Source organism: Eumetopias jubatus, unplaced genomic scaffold (genome assembly GCF_037043125.1).
Source record: "Eumetopias jubatus isolate StellerSeaLion01/CBP00866 unplaced genomic scaffold, mEumJub1_p1.0 scaffold_11, whole genome shotgun sequence".
Lineage (NCBI taxonomy): Eukaryota > Metazoa > Chordata > Mammalia > Carnivora > Otariidae > Eumetopias > Eumetopias jubatus.
Window position 1 is genome coordinate 25,400,893 of NW_028274817.1, and position 18,649 is coordinate 25,419,541.

The 18,649-nt window shown below is 42.1% G+C and overlaps 1 protein-coding gene and 1 long non-coding RNA gene across 6 annotated transcripts in view; one reads left to right on the top strand and one right to left on the bottom strand.

Moving 5' to 3' along the window:
• XIAP (X-linked inhibitor of apoptosis) overlaps positions 1–13,870 on the bottom strand; it is a 75,843-nt gene extending 61,973 nt beyond the window's left edge. For 3 of the 4 annotated variants that reach the window (XR_015769429.1, XM_028122701.2, XM_088028656.1), the window contains exon 1: positions 13,332–13,414. The gene's annotated coding sequence lies outside the window, so the exon portion shown is untranslated. Of the gene's footprint in view, positions 1–13,331; positions 13,459–13,732 lie in introns of those variants that run through there. The other variant, XM_028122703.2, reaches the window with a different exon arrangement.
• LOC114223715 (uncharacterized) overlaps positions 13,314–18,649 on the top strand; it is a 43,527-nt gene continuing 38,191 nt past the window's right edge. For both annotated transcript variants that reach the window (XR_015769430.1, XR_015769431.1), the window contains exons 1-2: positions 13,314–13,547; positions 14,862–14,945. This is a non-coding gene — a long non-coding RNA (uncharacterized LOC114223715). The remainder of the gene's footprint in view (positions 13,548–14,861; positions 14,946–18,649) is intronic.

Below are 18,649 nucleotides of genomic sequence, written 5' to 3' on the forward strand. Positions count from 1 at the left end.
TCAAGAAAAAAAATTCTAAATTCTAAAAAAAATTCTAAAAACCTGTTACATCCTAGCTGGTATTAATCTTTGCCATCTTAAAATGTATCTCACAAAAATGACCAAACTTCCTTGTCAATTGCATTATAATGAACTCTCATCAGATCTTCAACCACTGCCATTTTAAAATCTTTTGCCATTTACACTTATTTTACTCCAATGCTTTTGCAAGTCTTCCTGCAAAAGTGTTTCATCTTCAGAGAAATTCGTGGGAAGGACTCTTTTTGCTTTTCTTTTTAAGTAGGCTCCATGCCAGGAGTGGAGCCCTATAGAAAGGACTCTTGACAGGTACTCTAGAATATGGGTTTCTGGTAACTTTAAGATCATAAAACTGGGGGTGCCTGGGTGGCTGTCGTTAAGCGTCTGCCTTCAGCTCCAGTCATGATCTCAGGGTCCTGGGATCGAGCCCCACATCAAGCTCCCTGCTCAGCGGGAAGCCTGCTTCTTCCTCTTCCACTTCCCCTGCTTGTGTTCCCTCTCTTGCTGTCTCTCTGTCAAATAAAAAAAATTAAAAAAAATAAAGATCATAAAACTGAACTGGGTAAGAATTTTCAGGACAAATGTAAAAGCTGGATTCAAGAAGAACAAGTATTAATTACATAGTAAAGAACCAAAGAGGATGATTAGAATTCTTTATAACTTTTTGTTTATAATATCACTAGTTCTTTCATCATTTATTTTCCAGATATAAGGAAACTTTTCTCTAAAAAAAAAATTTTTATTTATTGGGGCACCTGGGTAGCTCAGTTGGTTAAGCATCTGCCTTCAGCTTGGGTCATGATCCTGGGGTCCTGGGATCAAGCCCCACGTTGTTGGGCTCCCAGGGAGCCCGCTTCTCCGTCTGTCTGCCGCTCTCCCTGCTTGTGCTCAGTCTCTCTCTCTCTCTTTCAAATAAATAAATAAATAAATAAATTTTAAATAAATTTATTTGCGAAAGAGAGGGAATGCATGGACTCAAACTGGGAGAGGGAGAGGGAAAGAATAAGTGGACTCTGTGCTGTGCACTGAGCCTGACATGGGGCTTAATCTCACAACCCCCAGATCATGACCTGAGCTGAAACCAAGAGTTGGATGCTTAACCGACTGAGCCACCCAGGTGCCCCAGGAAACTTTTCTTCTTAAGCTAACTATGACCATAAGCAATTTGGTAAATTACATCTTTGTGAGCAGAATTGAAATATACATTTTTTTCTACCTGATCCATCCAGAATTTGGAAACTTAGTGAGTATTCTTATTTTCATGGCAATATAGTTATTTGCATAGGTTCTATAAGAATCTGTTCTCCTTGTAAGAGGACATAACTGGAAACACTGGTTATAGTACCAAGGCTTTGACTGGAATGCTATGTTTGAGAGAGAAATACATAGACTGAGATATGACTAGACAGCTTTAAGGAGCTAAGGCTGACTTTATGGCATCAATAAAGGCCCTTGGAAAAATCAACCTGGTACCGTGCTTACAGGGTTCCTGGTAGCCTTACCAGGTAAGTAAGGAAGGTCACCTTCTGGCAGGTATAGGAACCTTAGGATATCCTGGGAACCTCGAAAAGAGAAATTAACCCAAATCTGTAAGTATTAACAGATTAAGTCTGATGGTAAATCTTTGGTTTGGCTTTCTAGCCTCAAGAGGCTTTTTAAAAAAGTCCAATCAGATTCCTTATGAAAAGTTCCAACAAAGCAGATCAAAAGAGCCTATATGATAAATCACTATTCTTGTTACACTTATGTAAATAGGCCAAGTTTATTGGAACTAGACTGAATTTGCAAATAAACTGGTCTTACTGTGATTACCTTTGATAAAAATGGGGGTGATTATAGAGAGAAAAATTATGTTTCAGTAATATACCATTATGAATATCAAATTCTAGTTCTATTGGGGTGCCTGGGTGGCTCAGTCAGGTTAAGTGTCCAACTCTTGATTTCAGTTCAGGTCTTGATCTCAAGGTCGTGAGCTCAAGTCCCACATTTGGCTCCACATGGAGCCTCTTAAGAAAAGTGGGGGGGTCGCCTGGGTGGCTCAGTTGGTTAAGCGTCCAACTCTTGGTTTCAGCTCAGGTCATGATCTCATGGATTGTGGGACTGAGCCCCATGTTGGGCTCTGGGCTTAGCAGGGAGTCTGCTTGGAGATTCTCTCCCTCTGCTCCTTCCCCACTTATGCTCTTTCTCTCTCTAAATAAATAAATCTTTTTTAAAAAAGTCTCAAATTCTACTGCTATTGTCTTTGAGGTTCTACCTATAAACTGGACTGGATCCTGAGTTCAGAAGTTTCCTCCAATATTTGGCTACAACTCTCCAAACTAACATTTCCAAATTTATCCCACCCTTCTGAGTTGGAATCACTGAGAACTAAAATTGCCCCTTTCCCAAAGCCATGTGAGCTAAAGCTGGACAAGTTGATATAAACTTCAGAGAGATCTTCATGCCTATTGCTATGTGGACCACTCAAAAAGATCACGAGACATTCAAACTACAAACCAGGACAATCTTTCAGAATGCTGCCTGCCCTCACTCCATCTGAAGATGCTTCGAGCCGGAGATCTAGAAATCCTCTCCCCTGGCTACTTTCAGAACTCAGAAACTGGAACTTTAATCTGCTCTAATTATTAACCTTTTTCTTCCATTTCTATAGAAATTCCTCTTATCAAATACCAGACTGTTTGCACCACAGCCCTAACTTTGGGAGCCCAGGTGCTTCACCATCTCCTGAAATGAGACACAACTACTTAACTGAACTGACCTATTCTCAGGACTAAGAGACCGGCTCAGTGAGATGGAGCATCATACCAACTTAACTTCTGGGCTGTGAAACTTCATGGGCAAGCTTCAGAGGCAGGACTAAAGGGTTTCAGAACAAGCCTTCCCAAAGTGTGCCACTTTGGTATGAGGATTACTTTTTAAAAAAATCTATTTTATTACTATTATTATTGATTATAATCTCTACACCCAACTGGAGGCTCCAACTCACAACCCTGAGATCAAGTTGCATGTTCTTCTGAATGAGCCAGTCAGGCGCCCCTTATTTTTTAAAGTAAACTCTACCCTCACCATGGGGCTTGAACTCATGATCCAGAGATCCAAAGTTGCATGTTCTAGGGGCGCCTGGGTGGCTCAGTCGGTTAAGCGTCTGCCTTCGGCTCAGGTCATGATCCCAGGGTCCTGGGATCGAGCCCCGCATTGGGCTCCCTGCTCAGCGGGAAGCCTGCTTCTCCCTCTCTCTCTGCCCCTGCTTGTGTTCCCTCTCTCGATGTCTCTCTCTGTCAAATAAATAAATAAAATATAAAAAAAAAACAAACCCAAAAAACAAAGTTGCACGTTCTACCAATTGAACCAGCCTGGCGCCTGGGGCATGTGGGTTACTTTAAGCGGAAGTGAGTCAAGCCCCAAAGATTCAGGAAAAGCTTTTACCTCCTCCTTAACTGCCTAAAGGAATTTAGATAGAGGGCCTAGCCCACGAAGAGAACTATCACCAGAGATAACTAAAAGGATATGAGCTAGGTGTGGTAAGCTGGGGGAAGCTCTGTAGGACCTGGAGACCAAATTCCTCTGCGTTCCATTGTCTCTGTATGGCCTGGCAAACATTTATCAAACATTTGCTCTTCCCATCTTCCTGTAAACTGTCTTCCTCCCCTTTAAAGTCTCAGACCCCTACCCCCTTTTCTCCTGAGCTTAGGAAGGCATATAAACCCCAACTGCCTGACTGCCTATGGCTCTCATGTTCTTATGGGGCTCCCATATTTATGTAATCAAATTTTTTCCTATTAATATCTTGTATCAGTTTACCAGCCAAAGAACCTAGAAAAGTATAAAAAATAATTCCCCCCAACACATTTCCAGTAGCAATCACTCTTACCAGTTTGTGTATTCTTCCAGAGATAGTCTATGAATATACTGAGCTACCCAGGCACCCCAGAAATAAACATTTTAAAAGATAGCACCATTTTTGTCCTGTTTGGCAGGGATGGCTATCACTGCCAACAATAAAAATCTAGCAGGGGGAAAGGTATGGGATAATAGGCACTCTTGCTGGTGGAACTAAAACTTGGTATACCTTTTGTGGTGGTAGGGATGGGTGAAACAAGTAAAGGGGATTAAGAGTACACTTATCTTGGGGCGCCTGGGTGGCTTAGTTGGTTAAACATCTGCCTTCAGCTCAGGTCATGATCCCGGGTTCTTGGGATCAAGTTCCATGTCAGGCTCCCTGCTCAGAGGGGTCTGCTTCTCCCTCTCCTTCTGCCCCCCGCCCCTGCTTGTGCTCTCTCTCAAATAAATAAAATCTTTAAAAAAAAGAGTACACTTATCTTGATGAGCACCAAATAATATATGGAATTGTTGAATCACTATTGTACATTTGAAGCAAATATAACACTGTATGTTAACTACACTAGAATGAAAATTAAAAAAAAAAATAGCACACCTTTCCTAGAGGGTAATGTAGCAGTATGTTCTAAAATCTTAAATATAGGGGCGCCTGGGTGGCTCAGTCGTTAAGCGTCTGCCTCCGGCTCAAGTCATGATCCCGGGGTCCTGGGATCAAGCCCCACATAGGGCTCCCTGCTTACACGAGAAGCTTGCTTCTCCCTCTCCTACTCCCCCTGCTTGTGTTCCCCCTCTCACTGTCTCTCTCTCTGTCAAATAAATCTTTAAAAAAAAGTAAAAATAGGGCACCTGGGTGGTTCAGTCGTTAAGCATCTGCCTTCGGCTCAGGTCATGATCCCAGGGTCCTGGGATCGAGTCCCGCATCGGGCTCCCTGCTCTGTGAGGAGCCTGCTTCTCCCTCTCCCACTCCCCCTGCTTGTGTTCCTACTCTCGCTCTCTCTCTGTCAAATAAATAAAATCTTTAAAAAAAATAAAATAAAATCTTAAAGATATGATTACCTTTTGAACCACCTATTCTAGCTGTAAGCATCGACCTCAAGGAAATGATCAGGAATTTTTAAAAAAATGTATATATAAGGATATTCAATACAGTGCTATTGATAAACAAAAAAATTCAATGTCCAACAAATGAGGACAACACTTTGGTAATGTGAATACTAGGCACTCATTAAAAACTCAGGTTGTAGAAGAATACTAAAGGACACAGACATATGTTCCTGCTGTTGTATTAAGTGAAAAAAAGCTGATTACAAAATACTGTTCAGTAGTATAATCCTAATTATAAAAAAATACAGATATATAAAGACAGGCTAAATTATACATCAAAATTCTACTGTGGTTATCTATGGGCAGTGGGATTATTGATTTTTATTTTCTTCTTTGTGCTTTTCTTAATTTTCTAAATTTTATCCAGTAAATAGATTAGATTCTAATCAAAAGAGAAAAAGCGGTTGGGCTCTTGATTAGTCAGGTTCCTTACATAATCCTGCCCAGCAGACTGGGGGTGTTACTTGGCTATATGCCAGGTGACAATGCTTCCTTCGTCTGTGAACACATTAATCCAGTAAACTATCAATAGCAGGGCCTGGTATTGCAAGGTTTTGGCTTTTCATTCACAAAAGATCATTCTCATAACAAGGAGAGGGAAGGATATATTCTTGGCCCTTATCTTTTTGCCTATGGTGAGAATTTTTGCCAGCTTGCTACTTTGTAATATTACTGTTAGATTATTAACTCCAAGCCACCCCAATGAGAAAGACGAAATTGTAAATTGATGTCAACACTGTCAATCATCAGGTTAAAAAAAAGAGAGAGAGAGACAGGTCAACTCCCAGAGGTAAAAGCAGTAATCACGTCATGTCCACAGTGGTTGGCCATGAACACACGTCTTTTGGTGCTCTGCTCAATAGCAGTAAATCACCAGCAGAGAGGGCTGAGAAACACAGGTTAATACCTGATTGCTACTTATTTTTAACTGGAGTTGAAAATGAAAGGACTTTGTTGAAAATGTTTGAGTGATGTATATAGCTGGAGTTCTGAACTATTCATCCACTGCCTTATAAAAATAATCAATTAATCTGGGACCTGGTAAGAAGAAGAGTTGCCTGTAATCTTTCCCCAAAAATTCCCCTCATTTTTACAAAAGAGAAGTTCTGAATCAAGTACACTGTAAAGTAAAATCGTCATATTTTGTAGACACCCACAAGCAAAACTTGTTCACCATAACTGACTGTATTTGTGCTGACAGGATAATAGAAATCACTCTTTCATTTTGAAGCATAAAGAAATTAAATGATTTGACTGAGGCCGTAGAGCTGATTCGTGGCATAGAACTGGAACTTACTCTATTGGATACTTATCCAGATAACTTATCCTGACAGAGTGATTAGGATGCAGGACTTAAAAAATCAGATGGTTCTACAAGTGCCATGCTGAGGTTCTTTAACAGATGACTTGGTGAACGGGTAATACCTATCCTAGATATTTTTCAGAATCTTCCATGATCATGGGCGCCTAGGTGGCTCAGTTGGTTAAGTGACTGCCTTCAGCTCAGGTCATGATCCTGGAGTTCCGGGATCGAGTCCCGCATTGGGCTCCGTGCTCAGCGGGGAGTCTGCTTCTCCTTCTGACCCTCCTCCCTCTCATGCTGTCTCTCATTCTCTCTCAAATAAATAAATAAAATCTTAAAAAAAAAATCTTTCATGATCATGTTGAGATCTCAAGCAAGTGCTGAAACAAGTTCTTGATATAAGCCAGTATCTTTTTCTCCAGTAAAAATATTTAGTTTGGGGCAGCTGGTGGCTCAGTTAAGTGTCTGCCTTCGGCTCAGGTCACGATCTCGGGGTCCTGGGATCGAGCCCTGCATCAGGCTCCCCAGGGAGCCTGCTTCTCTCTCGCCCTCTGTCTGATGCTCCCCCTACTTGGGCTCACTCTGTCAAATAAATAAAGAAAATCTTTAAAAAAAATTTAGTTCTATTTGAAAGCCACTCTGCTGCCCATACACATTTAGGTTTGTTTTGTCTGGGTTTGAATTAAAATGACACCAAGTAAAGGAAACTGCCACAATAAGTGACTACAAGCCAAATTAAAACAGTACCACATAGTTAATGAGTGCCCACGTGTTCTCAACTATCTACAAACTCATTCTCATTTCCCTCCATGCAATCATTATAGCTACACGTATTCTCTCTAACCTACTACAACATGCTGAATTGAAACTAAAAAATGTCATCCTATTTAACAGAAGGTCAAAAACTCAACATGAGCTTGTGTGATTCCATGGCCCATCCTTTTTTTCACCATGTTACCTCTGATAATAACTAAAATATGTATGTGAATTACAATTAGAAGGTTTTCATATGTGGTATCTCATTTAACCTAAGCAACATTATCACAGCCCCCATTTGAAATATGGGGAAACTGTGGTTTTCTGATTGTTACTCATCAAAGATCATACAGTAAATGACAGTCAAAAGTCAAACCCAGTGATTATGACCAATATAGGTCTAAGGAAATTACTCTAAGAATTACTGGCAGAAGGGTTGGTCTGGTGAGGTAGCAGAATATGTCAGCTCCTTGCCCTTTCAGGGCTTGAAAAATTAGTGGGAGCCATTGAAAGGTAAAGCACATAGCAATATGTGATTATATATATGAGAGGCCTGTGTTGTGAGGCCAACAAAATTATCACGAGAGTACCTATAAAAGTTCAAACCACATGTAAGTATTTATAGATTCCAGGGAATGCACAGTGGTACCAGCTTTCCCCAGTTTAGGAAACCAGCCTTAACTCATGCAGTTCAACCTCTGGTCATCTGAGTTCAAGCTATCCCCAGTATGTACAGGTAAACCTGTTTTCACCACGACCCATATCCTTGAAAATACATTATAAAAGCAGATCATGGGGGTGCCTGGGTGGCTTAAGTCATGATCTTGGGGTCCTGGAATGAACCCTGCAGGCTCCCTGCTCAGCGGGTAGTCTGCTTCTCCCCCTCCCTCGTGCTCTCAGTCTCTCTGTCTCAAATAAATAAATAAAATCTTAAGTATCCTTAACAAAGATTGGGTACCAATCATACCAAAATCAAATTCCAAAATGTACCAAAAATCAGAGCTACAATACCATAACTGAAAATAATAAAAGTCCAAGCCAGGGCGCCTGGGTGGCTCAGATGGTTACGCATCTGCCTTCGGCTCAGGTCATGATCCCAGGGTCCTGGGATCGAGCCCCACATCGGGCTCCCTGCTCAGCAGGAAGCCTGCTTCTCCCTCTCCCACTCCCCCTGCTTGTGTTCCCTCTCTCACTGTGTCTCTGTCAAATAAATAAATCTTAAAAAAAAAAAAGTCCATGCCAAGTCCTACAAACTTACATTAAAATATGCTTTTATCACACAAAGGACAATCTACTATTAAGTATAATCAGAGCACATAAAACCTGTAACTCGTAAGTTTGGCCTCAAATTCTTATGGTAGATATAGTAACTAATCAACAACTGCTTTAATTTCTCAGAGCATAAAAAGTCCTTTATTTCTAATCATCTAGAAGGCTTTAGAAGTTTTAGTTTTTCCTTTTTCATCTAATACATTCCTTTATAACATGCAAAGGCATTCAGTCAGCAATTTTTTAAAAAGATTCATTTATTTATTTGAGAGAGAGAGACTGGGCAGGGGGCAGGGGGCAAAGGAAGAGGGAGAGAGAAACTTAAGCTGACTCCACTCGAGCGTGAAGCCCAACGTGGGGCTCAATCCCACAACCCTGAAATCACGACCTGAGCCAAAACCAAGAGTTGGATGCTCAACCAATTGCGCCATCCAGGCGCCCCTCAGTCAACAATTTTTTACCTGGCACTTACTACATGCCAGTCACTGTTAATACAGTGATGTTAGAACTTGGCTCAAAGCAGACGGTGCTCACAGTGTGTTGGTTGGGTTGTCTCAAACTGAAAACCATATTCCTAAGTGCTATCTCAGTGTTTCTCACTTTAGCTCCTCAATTTATTCAAAGATACCAAGTTAGTCAATTTTGATCAAAGCACTACCATCAAAAAATGTGTCTAAGAGATCTTTTGAAATACAGCATGCAATGGAAGAAAAGCATGACTACCAGAGTGAAAGAAATCTGGATTCAAATCCTACCCCTGCCAACTTAATAGCTATTTGGACCTTAATCAAGTTACTGAACCCTTATGAGCTTCCACAAATTTTCTCTTCTCTGTGCTTTGATAATCCCAGAATGTTAAACCCAGAAGCCCAGTTTCTCCCTCTTCAATTTATTCTACACCCACCCTACAAGATAAAACAGGCCAGCTTTTAACACAGTAATGACACATATATCATTCTCATCTCCAACAAATTAAAATTCAAGTACTTAGCATGTGAAATTTTTAAATATTCAAATCATAAAGGCAGAAAAAATGAAAGTATAATCATAAATTATTAAGGTTTATATCTCCACCTTATTAATTTCTTATCATTTTGAGATATTTATTCCAAAGAGATTTTTGGATTGTTATGTGGGATTTTTTTTTCCTTGATAAAATCTGAGATAATTGGTTAAAAAAAACCTATTATAATGGATTCTGAATCTTTGGCATCAACTAGCCCAAACCTGATACTTTATAAAATGAAGGAACCAGAGCATAGAATAATATACAGGATATGGAGCACCTGGGTGGCACAGTCAGTCCAGTGTCCAACTCTTAGTTTCTGATGAGGTTGTGATCTCAGGGTTGTGAGATCAGGCCCACATCAGGCTCTGCGCTCAGCGCAGAGTCTTCTTAAGACTCTCTCTCTCCCAGGGCGCCTGGGTGGCTCAGTTGGTTAAGTGTCTGACTTCAGCTCAGGTCATGATCTCAGGGGTCCTGGGACTGAGCCCCTGCATTGGGTCATCGCTCAGTAGGGAGTCTGCTTGTCTCTCTCTCCCTCTGCCCCTCCCCCGTTCGTGTTTTCTCTGCTTCTCTCAAATAAGTAAATCAACCTTAAAAGAAAAGAATATTCAGGATAAATAAAAACTACATTTTAAAAGACTTTTCATGACATAGGAAATCTTCAATATACAATGTTGAATGAGAAAAAAGGATTACCACCATCTACATACAATATGAGCCTCAACGATAAAAGTAAATATAAATGAATGGGATTATATTCTTTATATTATTCTGAATTTCATAAATTTTCCATAATAAACATATTTATTTTATAATTTAAAATACTCAAAATATTCCATTTTAAATTAAATTGGATATTTAATTCATAAAAAGCTTTGAAGAAAATAGAAATATGTAGGCACTGGGGTGTCTGGGTGGCTCAGTCATTAAGCGTCTGCCTTCGGCTCAGGTCATGATCCCAGTATCCTGGGATCGAGTCTCCGCGGGGAGCCTGCTTCTCCCTCTCCCACTCCCCCTGCTTGTGTTCCCTCTCTCGCTGTGTCTCTCTGTCAAATAAATAAAATCTTTTTTTTTTTAAAGAAATATGTAGGCACTGAGGGGTTTAGTGACTTGCTCACAAGCTCACAGCTAAATGGAAACAAAGCCAAGACAAGAACCCAGGCATCAAATCCAGGGCTCTTCTCACTGTACGACATGACCTCTAAGATATGAAAACAGTCACTATTCACCAGGAATTGCACTGGAAGAACTGGTAAAGAGTAGGAAGCCTGGGACTTTTAAATTTTGTGAGCAATAAATACCTTTTTTCCCCTTAAGCCAAAAAAAAGAGTATTTGTTCAATATCAGTTTCTTTTAGAACTTCTGTTTTTGTCTCCTCAAATCTACTCAGATGACCTTAAACAGTGCTACAGATTACATTTTATAATACTATAACCAGATTAGAGCACAGAGATAAAGTTTGAGAACTGACAGCTCATGATAATCTCTCAGCCTCAAGAGAACAAGGACATCTATTTTGCCACATCTGTCTTTCGAACCCTACACCACATAGTACAATCCCTGGCATATAGTAGGTGCTCAATAAATGTTTATTTTATAAAGCTTAACTTCCCCCCCTCACATTAGCACTAACTACCTGACTTTTAAATATTAGAACAAACAAAAACAGTAAAATATCAGTTTCATATCTGGGGTCTACAAGCTTTTACAATATAAAGAATTTATTAAACAAATTAATGTTTATGGGGGCGCCTGGGTGGCTCAGTCGTTAGGCGTCTGCCTTCAGCTCAGGTCATGATCCCAGGGTCCTGGGATGGAGCCCCACGTCGCATCGGGCTCCATCCCAGGGTCCTGGGATGGAGCCCCGCGTCGCATCGGGCTCCCTGCTCTGCGGGGAGCCTGCTTCTCCCTCTCCCACTCCCCCTGCTTGTATTCCCTCTCTCGCTGTGTGTCTCTGTCAAGTAGATAAATAAAATCTTAAAAAACAAAACAAAACAAAAACCAAATTAATGTTTACAATCAAATGTAAGGGGAACATTTATGTTAGTAAAATATTTCAAGCACTATACAAATTAATTGGCAAGTTAATTACAATAATTCTTATCTATTGAAATGGGCCTTTTCTGCCTAGTTGGGAGTCACTGAATGCATTACAAAGCAATAGTTACAAAGGTAGCTCAAGGGGTACCGGAGTAGGACCCAGGACTTAGTCCAAGCAGTGCTAGTAAGTAGATACATAATCGTGGGCAAATCCCTTTCTCCTCCTTTGAGTCCTAGTTAATCTATTCATAAAAAGAAAAGAGTTGAAGTACTAATCACCAGAGACCCTTCCAATCTTAATTTTTTAAAATGATTCTTATCCACAAAGGTTCTACATTCAGATTTTCTCATTGTGTCAAACTGGGTATCTTGAATGTTATAGTTTGCTATATTATTGGATAATGAAAAGTTTAGCACAATTTCTAAAAATATATAAAGATTAGTAGTAACATATATTCTTTTTACCATCTTACATTAGAGGCAACTGGAGAAAACAAGAAAAGAAATGTGAGCATCTGATAATCAGGCCTGCTTTGCCAGGTGGGCTGACGGGAACCATACTGGATTTTACAATACAGACCACTGATACATAAATGCATATATGTCTTTACATACCACTGATACACACTTATATTGATAATACATGTATGTGTGTGAATTTTAAAAATTGTTTCCAATTATAAAATCAATACTTGTTTATGGTAAGAAATTCAACCAGTACATTAGACCACATGTGAAGTGCAGATTAAAAAGCATCCCACCCATCTCCATCCCTCCATTAAAAAGCCACTGTTCACATTTTTCTTGTGTCCTTCAAGAAATTATCTGAGCATATTCAAATATGCATATGTACGTGTGTATAAATCTTAACCTAAACTGTTGCCACTTCTTGAATGATGGGGAAAATATCTCAACCATTGGCTTCATAAACACGTTAAATACATCGAAAGTAGTATCCCAGTTGTATGGTACGAAGTGGTATACGCTTCCGAAGTGTGGGGTAGGTTAAATGTTCAATTTCCTTGCTTGGAGGCTATGTACAGCAGTTGTTCACAAAGAGCGGTAAGCAAGGAGCCAGACAAGCTGGGTTCTAATCTAAGTCGCTGAGTAGCCTTAGGCAAGCCATGAAATCTTCCCGTGCCTTAGTTTCCGCTTTTGTAAAATAAGAGGATTGGACTAAGATCCCTTCCAACTCTAAAATGTTTTAGTCCTAAAATGGCCGTCTTTAAGTGTTCTCTTGAACTGGTTTTAAGAAATCCGAAGTAAAAAAAGGGAAGAAACAAATACTATAGCAACCTCCAGTCTTACAAGAGTACATTTCTGTGCGTCATTGACTATCAAGGTCTAGTGTGACAGACCTAGTGACATAATTATATTTGAAAGCAAAGTAGTAGATTATTAAAATCGGACAGGTTTTTACAAAGCTTTGACATTTTTCTTTTGGAGGTGGAGGGGGCTGTTGTTTAGTTTCAGCAATAACCACCCCCTCCTCCCGAAAACAATTAAGTGTATTATGGAGTTAAAATAATGAAACTGAAAGTTAGACTGAATTCTGTTTGACTCACAGAATATGCTGGGGAGGTGACTAGGGCAGCAAAGATTGGAAAGAATTACTAGCTAATTTCCTCTTCCGGAAGCTCTTTGGCTCCTATTCTTTCTGCTTCACAAGCCCTCGTCAGGCACACTCCAACCAGCTCCATACCTGCCACACGCATCGGACTGGGGGGTGGGGAGGGGGCGGTCCCTCTGATCATTAAAAAAAAAGTTCTTTGACTCGATTTACCTTAGGGGTCACAGGGTTTAAGAAGGCACCCGGCCGGCCCGAAGCCACCCACCCACCCGTGCCTTCCTTCGGCTCTCCCTAGAACCTGGGCAAGGAGCCGCGGCTGGGCCACCCGCGCCGCACAGGAGCGGCCTTCCCGCCCTCCCCCGCAGCGCGGGGCCCGCGGGGAGGGGGGGGGTGAAGAGGAGGAAGCCCGTACAGGCAGTACCCACCGCGCCAGGAGAGCCAGCCCGAATCGCCCGCGGCGCCCTGCGCGGTCCGGAGGGGAGGGTCCTGGAGGAGGGGCGGCCCGAGCCCCAATCTGGAAATGCCAACTCCGCTCTGCGGCCGGGCCCCAGCCTAGAAGGAAACGGAAGTCCCTTCGTCTCCCGCAGGCGCACCCACCAGCCCGCCCATCGCCCGGAGGAGCCCCGAGTCGGGGGACCGAGGTGCGTCCACGACAGGGCCTCAAACAGACAGCGGCCACCGTCGGTCAGTCTCAGGGCCCTGGCCGCGCCACGGGGGCCCCCCGCCCCGCCCCCGCTAGGCTCCTTTTTACCGCCCCCGCCCGGGGGGCCAGCCTCCCGCCCTGCAAGGCCCCTCCTTCTTCCCCCTCCGCCATTTTCGAACTTACCCTTCGGGCCCTGACGTTCTTGATTAGTGCTGAGCCCTCCCGGGGCGCAGTCAAGGTTCCGCCACTTCCTTGGGTCGGAAGGGGGCAGCCAGGACAATCGAAGCTCTCGTCCCCCCCCAACCCCCCCCAGCTGGAAGTCAGAACCTGACCTAGCAAATGCGCCTGCGCAGTGGGTACCTCGCAGTCCCCGCCCCCAGCTCAAGAGTTTCCTCTTTAGCCTCGAGGTGTTTTTTTCCCACGCTTTTACCGGCTGGGCTCTGGTGTTGACCAGTGGGGAATAGAGGTAAAATTAAGGATGAAAAGAGAGCGAACAAGTTGAGTTCTCACTGTAGACCAGGCACTGTGATAGGCGTATGACGTTTCTTTGTTATTTTGACAACCCTGTAAGATAGGCACTCTCTTATTAACCCATTTTACAGAGGAATTTGAAGCCCAGAGAGGATAAGCCCTTCCACTAGCATGCAGCTAATAAATGAGGGAACTGAGGTTAGAATATCTAGAATCTGTGCCCTAGATGGGAAGGATAAAGGGGAAAAGACATTCACTTGGGACAGGAAGGGGATCGAGAGATAAAGGAAAATGAATAGGGAAAAAATCAGAAGGCAGGGAAACCGGAAATCTGGTACATAAAATGTTGATCATATCCTGGATTTACTTCAAGTATGCTGTAAGATTGTCAGACAAATGAATTTTGTTTCACAAACTCGGGCTCCCTTACATGCTAGCGTAGTGACATGAGAGGTTCTGAATGAGTGTTTCATTTCAAGAGGAAAATTGTATCACCTGCATCCTCAAATGATGCTGCCCTTCTTAAAAAGGGAACTTGGAGGGAGGAGAGACGAGACTTCTTTTTGGTTGTTAGGCTTTTGCTAAATATTATCCCCTCCGATCCTCTTTTACTGTCATAGCTCTGAGAATCTCACATCTGACTTACTACAGTAATAGTAATTGCAGAGCAAATAGTTATTTAATTTTCACAGCAATCTTATGAAATGTGTAACTACCATTATTTCCATTTTACAGATGAAGACACTGAGGTTTAGGGAGTTTAGGTGGTTTGCCCAAAGCCACACTGCTAGTACGTGTGGGAGCTGCAACAGTGATTCAAACCTAGATCTTCTGATTACAGGTGTGTCTGACCATTACCTGGTCTCCTGACTGGCCTCTCTATCCCTAGGACTGGTTCCCTGCAGTACAGCCTGCATAAGGCCATGTGAGTTAAACCCTTCAACACTACTTCCCTGATAATGTTAAAACTCCTTAGCTTTATGTTCACTCTTCCCTTGGGCACCCTACTGTCAACTGAAAACCATCCTCAAAGTAGGATAGTAAATGCTTTATTCGTTGTCTTACTGGGGACTATAGCCTGGGAAAACAGTCTTTCAGATGGCTCTGAAGAACTGCTCCGAAGCTCGTTAGCTACCGGGGATTGTATATACAAAAGGGGAAAAGGGTATGCTTGCTTGCAAGCAGCTGTCCAAATACTTGTGCATCAAAAGGTATAATTTGTTACGGTTGTAAAAATTAAGGTTTAAAAGATATTAAGGTTTATTGATTTCCACATAGACACAAGAAAGACCCTTAGGTCATCTTAATACTTTATGTTTCTATCATATCTGATTGTTTATTGGTTGCCTGTCTCTGCTTAATTGGTTTTCCGGTTCTTCCTGTTTTTGATTCTTCCTTGAGGTCACTTGAGATGGTCACAGAAGGCTGTCATCAGTCATCGCCTGCAGTTTTAGTGCACACTACCTATCTTCTAACAAAATGCAACTATGAACTGTGTGCCTGCCCATCCCCAGCTTTCCTGCGTTCCATTCATTTACTCAGATGTCTCAAGGGTAGAAAGACTGCCCTTACTCAAAGCCTTCTCTGATTCCTTTAGCTGAAGGTCATCTCTTCTTCCTCCTCTGAACTCTCTTGACACTTGAATTTTTGTTTTTGGTTTTGTTAGCACCTTTTCAAAATTGTAATTAAATGTATGTAACATAGGGGCGTCTGGCTGGCTCAGTCAGTGGAGCATGCAACTCTTGATCTCAGGTTGTGAATTCCAGCCCCATGTTGGGCAAAGAGATCACTTTAAAAAAAGTATATAACGGAAAATTTACCATTTTACCCATTTTTAAGTATACAGATCAGTGGCATTGAGTACCTACCAAACTTTTTCATCTCACTTGGCACTTGAATTTGTGCCTTTGTGATGGATCGTAGGGCTTTCTGCCATGTAATATAGCTGTTTGTGTACATGTCTTATCTCACCTGTATCTTAAGTTCATTTATGGTAAGATCTATGTCTAACTCATTTTTGTAATTTCTCCAAAACTCTTGGAGTCATCTTTAATCCACCCCCCACTCTCCTATCCCACATCCAATTCATCAGCAAATCCTGTCCATCTCAATTTTCAAAAATAGATCCAGAATCCCACCAATTCTCATCGACACCATTATGACCCTGGTCTGTCTCTCTTTTGCTCTTCAGCTTCCTCGCTGGTCTTCCAGCTTACATCCTTGCCCCTCTCCAGTCTGTTCACACAAGTAGCCAGAGCTGTCCTAATAAGTCAGCTCATTGTCATTTATCTGTTCAAATCCCTTCAATGGCTCTCCATTCTCACTCAGGGTAAAAGCTACAGATGTGTAATGACCTACAAAGGCTGTTGTAGCCAGCTACTAGTATGATCTCTAAGGATCTTTGCCTCTTGCTCTTCATGCCCTTGGCTAGTTGTCTTCTACAGTGAACTAGAACTCACCTGTGTAAACTAATAGAATACTGTGGAAGTGATGGCATATGATTTAAAAGCCTAGGTCAGGGGCGCCTGGGTGGCTCAGTCGTTAAGCGTCTGCCTTCGGCTCAGGTCATGATCCCAGGGTCCTGGGATCGAGCCCCGCATAGGGCTCCCTGCTTGGCCGGAAGCCTGCTTCTCCCTCTCCCGCTCCCCCTGCTTGTGTTCCCTCTCTCGCTGTGTCTCTCTCTGTCAAATAAATAAATAAAATCTTTAAATAAATAAATAAATAAATAAAAGCCTAGGTCATAAAAGGCATTGTGGTCTCTGCCTCCCTCTCTCTTGGATTGGTTGCTCTGTAGGAAGCCAGCTGTTATGTCATGAGGATACTCAAACAGCATGTAGAGAGGGCCACACGGGGAAAACCTGAGTCCTCTCCTTCTTCGCATCTCCTCCTCCCCCACCACCAGCAAACACCAACTTGTCAACCACATGAGTGAGCCACCTTGGAAGAGGATTCTTCAGGCCCAGACTTCCGATGACTGCAACCTCTTGAAACCCAAAGCTAGAACCACCCAGCCAAACCACTCTTAAATTCCTGTGTATTGCTGTTTTAATAGCTAAATTTTATTTATTTATTTTTATTTTTTTACATAATCTCCACGCCCAACGTGGGGCTCAAACTCATGACCCCAAGATCAAGAGTCCCATGTTCCACCGACTGAGCCAGTCAGGTACCCCTTAAATAGCTAAATTTTAGGGCAATTTGTTACCCAACAGTAGTTAACTAATGCAAAGGCTCTACACAGTCAGGGGATTGTATATACAAAAGGGGAACTTGAACCTTTATGTCTTCATCTCCTATTCTTTCGCCTTGTTCCTTTAGCTTTCCTGCCTCAGGGCCTTTGGACTTGCTGTTCACTCTGCCTGGAACACTTTCCCCAGATATCTCCATGGCTTATCCTTCAAGTCTTTGCTTAATTGTAAACTTCTCAAAAAAAAAAAAAATTGTCACCTTCTCAGTAAGGCCTACCATGACCACCATATTTGAAATTATAACTTCTCTCATAGCATTCTCAATCTCCCCTGCTCCACTTTTTTCCCCCATGGCATCTATCACTTTGGAACATACTATATGGTTATTTTTTAAAAGATTTTATTTATTTGAGAGAGAGAGTGAGAGAGAAAACTAATGGTAGGCAGGGGCAGAGGGAGAGGGAGAAGCAGACTCCCTGCTAAACGGGGAGCCCGAAGTAGGGCCCGATCCCAGGACACTGGGATCATGACCTGAGCCGAAGGCAGACACTTAACCGACTGAGCCACCCAGGCGCCCCGATTATTTTCTTTATCGTGTTTATTTATTGTATGTCTGCTACCAACCCCTGCTAGACTATAAGCTCCAAGAGGACAGGAATTTTTATTTTGTTCACTGATCTAGCCCAGGTACTTCTTAGTACCTTAGTAGGTGCTCAGAAGATATTTGTTGAATGAGTGAATAAAAATTTCATAAACACGCCAGACCCTTGGTAAATATTTGTTAGATGAATTATCAGTTGGGAGATGTGAACAGCAAAGGCAGATATAGCTGGGGTATGGTGTTTAGGTTTTATATGAAGGGACACAAGAGGTGTGATGTTAGAAAAATCCAATCTATAGAGAGGTCACTCTTGTCTGTAAAAGGATGTTTTGTTGTAATTGTTTTTGGTCGAGGAGAAGGAATATTTAGAGAGGAAAAGAACAAAGGTATATTAGCTTGAACCGTGTGAAATTGCTGATGTTAAACCATTGCCAAATACTCCAAACAGCAGCTTAATATGGAGAAAGGAAAATAGCATAAAGACGCAGCAGAAATGAGAAAGAGATGGAATCAAGCATGAGTAGTGGCGTTAACCTTGAATAGGAAAAAGGATACATCCTTAGAGGCTAAAAGTGATGAGATGTAGATAAGTAGTGAAGAATCTTGAGGGTAGTCACCACACCTCAGTGGCAGCTGGATTCCGTGGAAATTAACATGTGTAGTTTATCTGCTGAGAGGAACAGCCAAGGTTTAGCACTAAACACTTTTCGCAAATGCAGTTGTAATTGGAAGCCCAACTAAATCAAGAGCAGAGTGTTTTGAGTGAAGGAAGGTGGGGTGAGCCCTGACTTTCAGGCATTGCCCCCAGAGCTATGTACCTTCTGGCAGGAAGGAGTACAC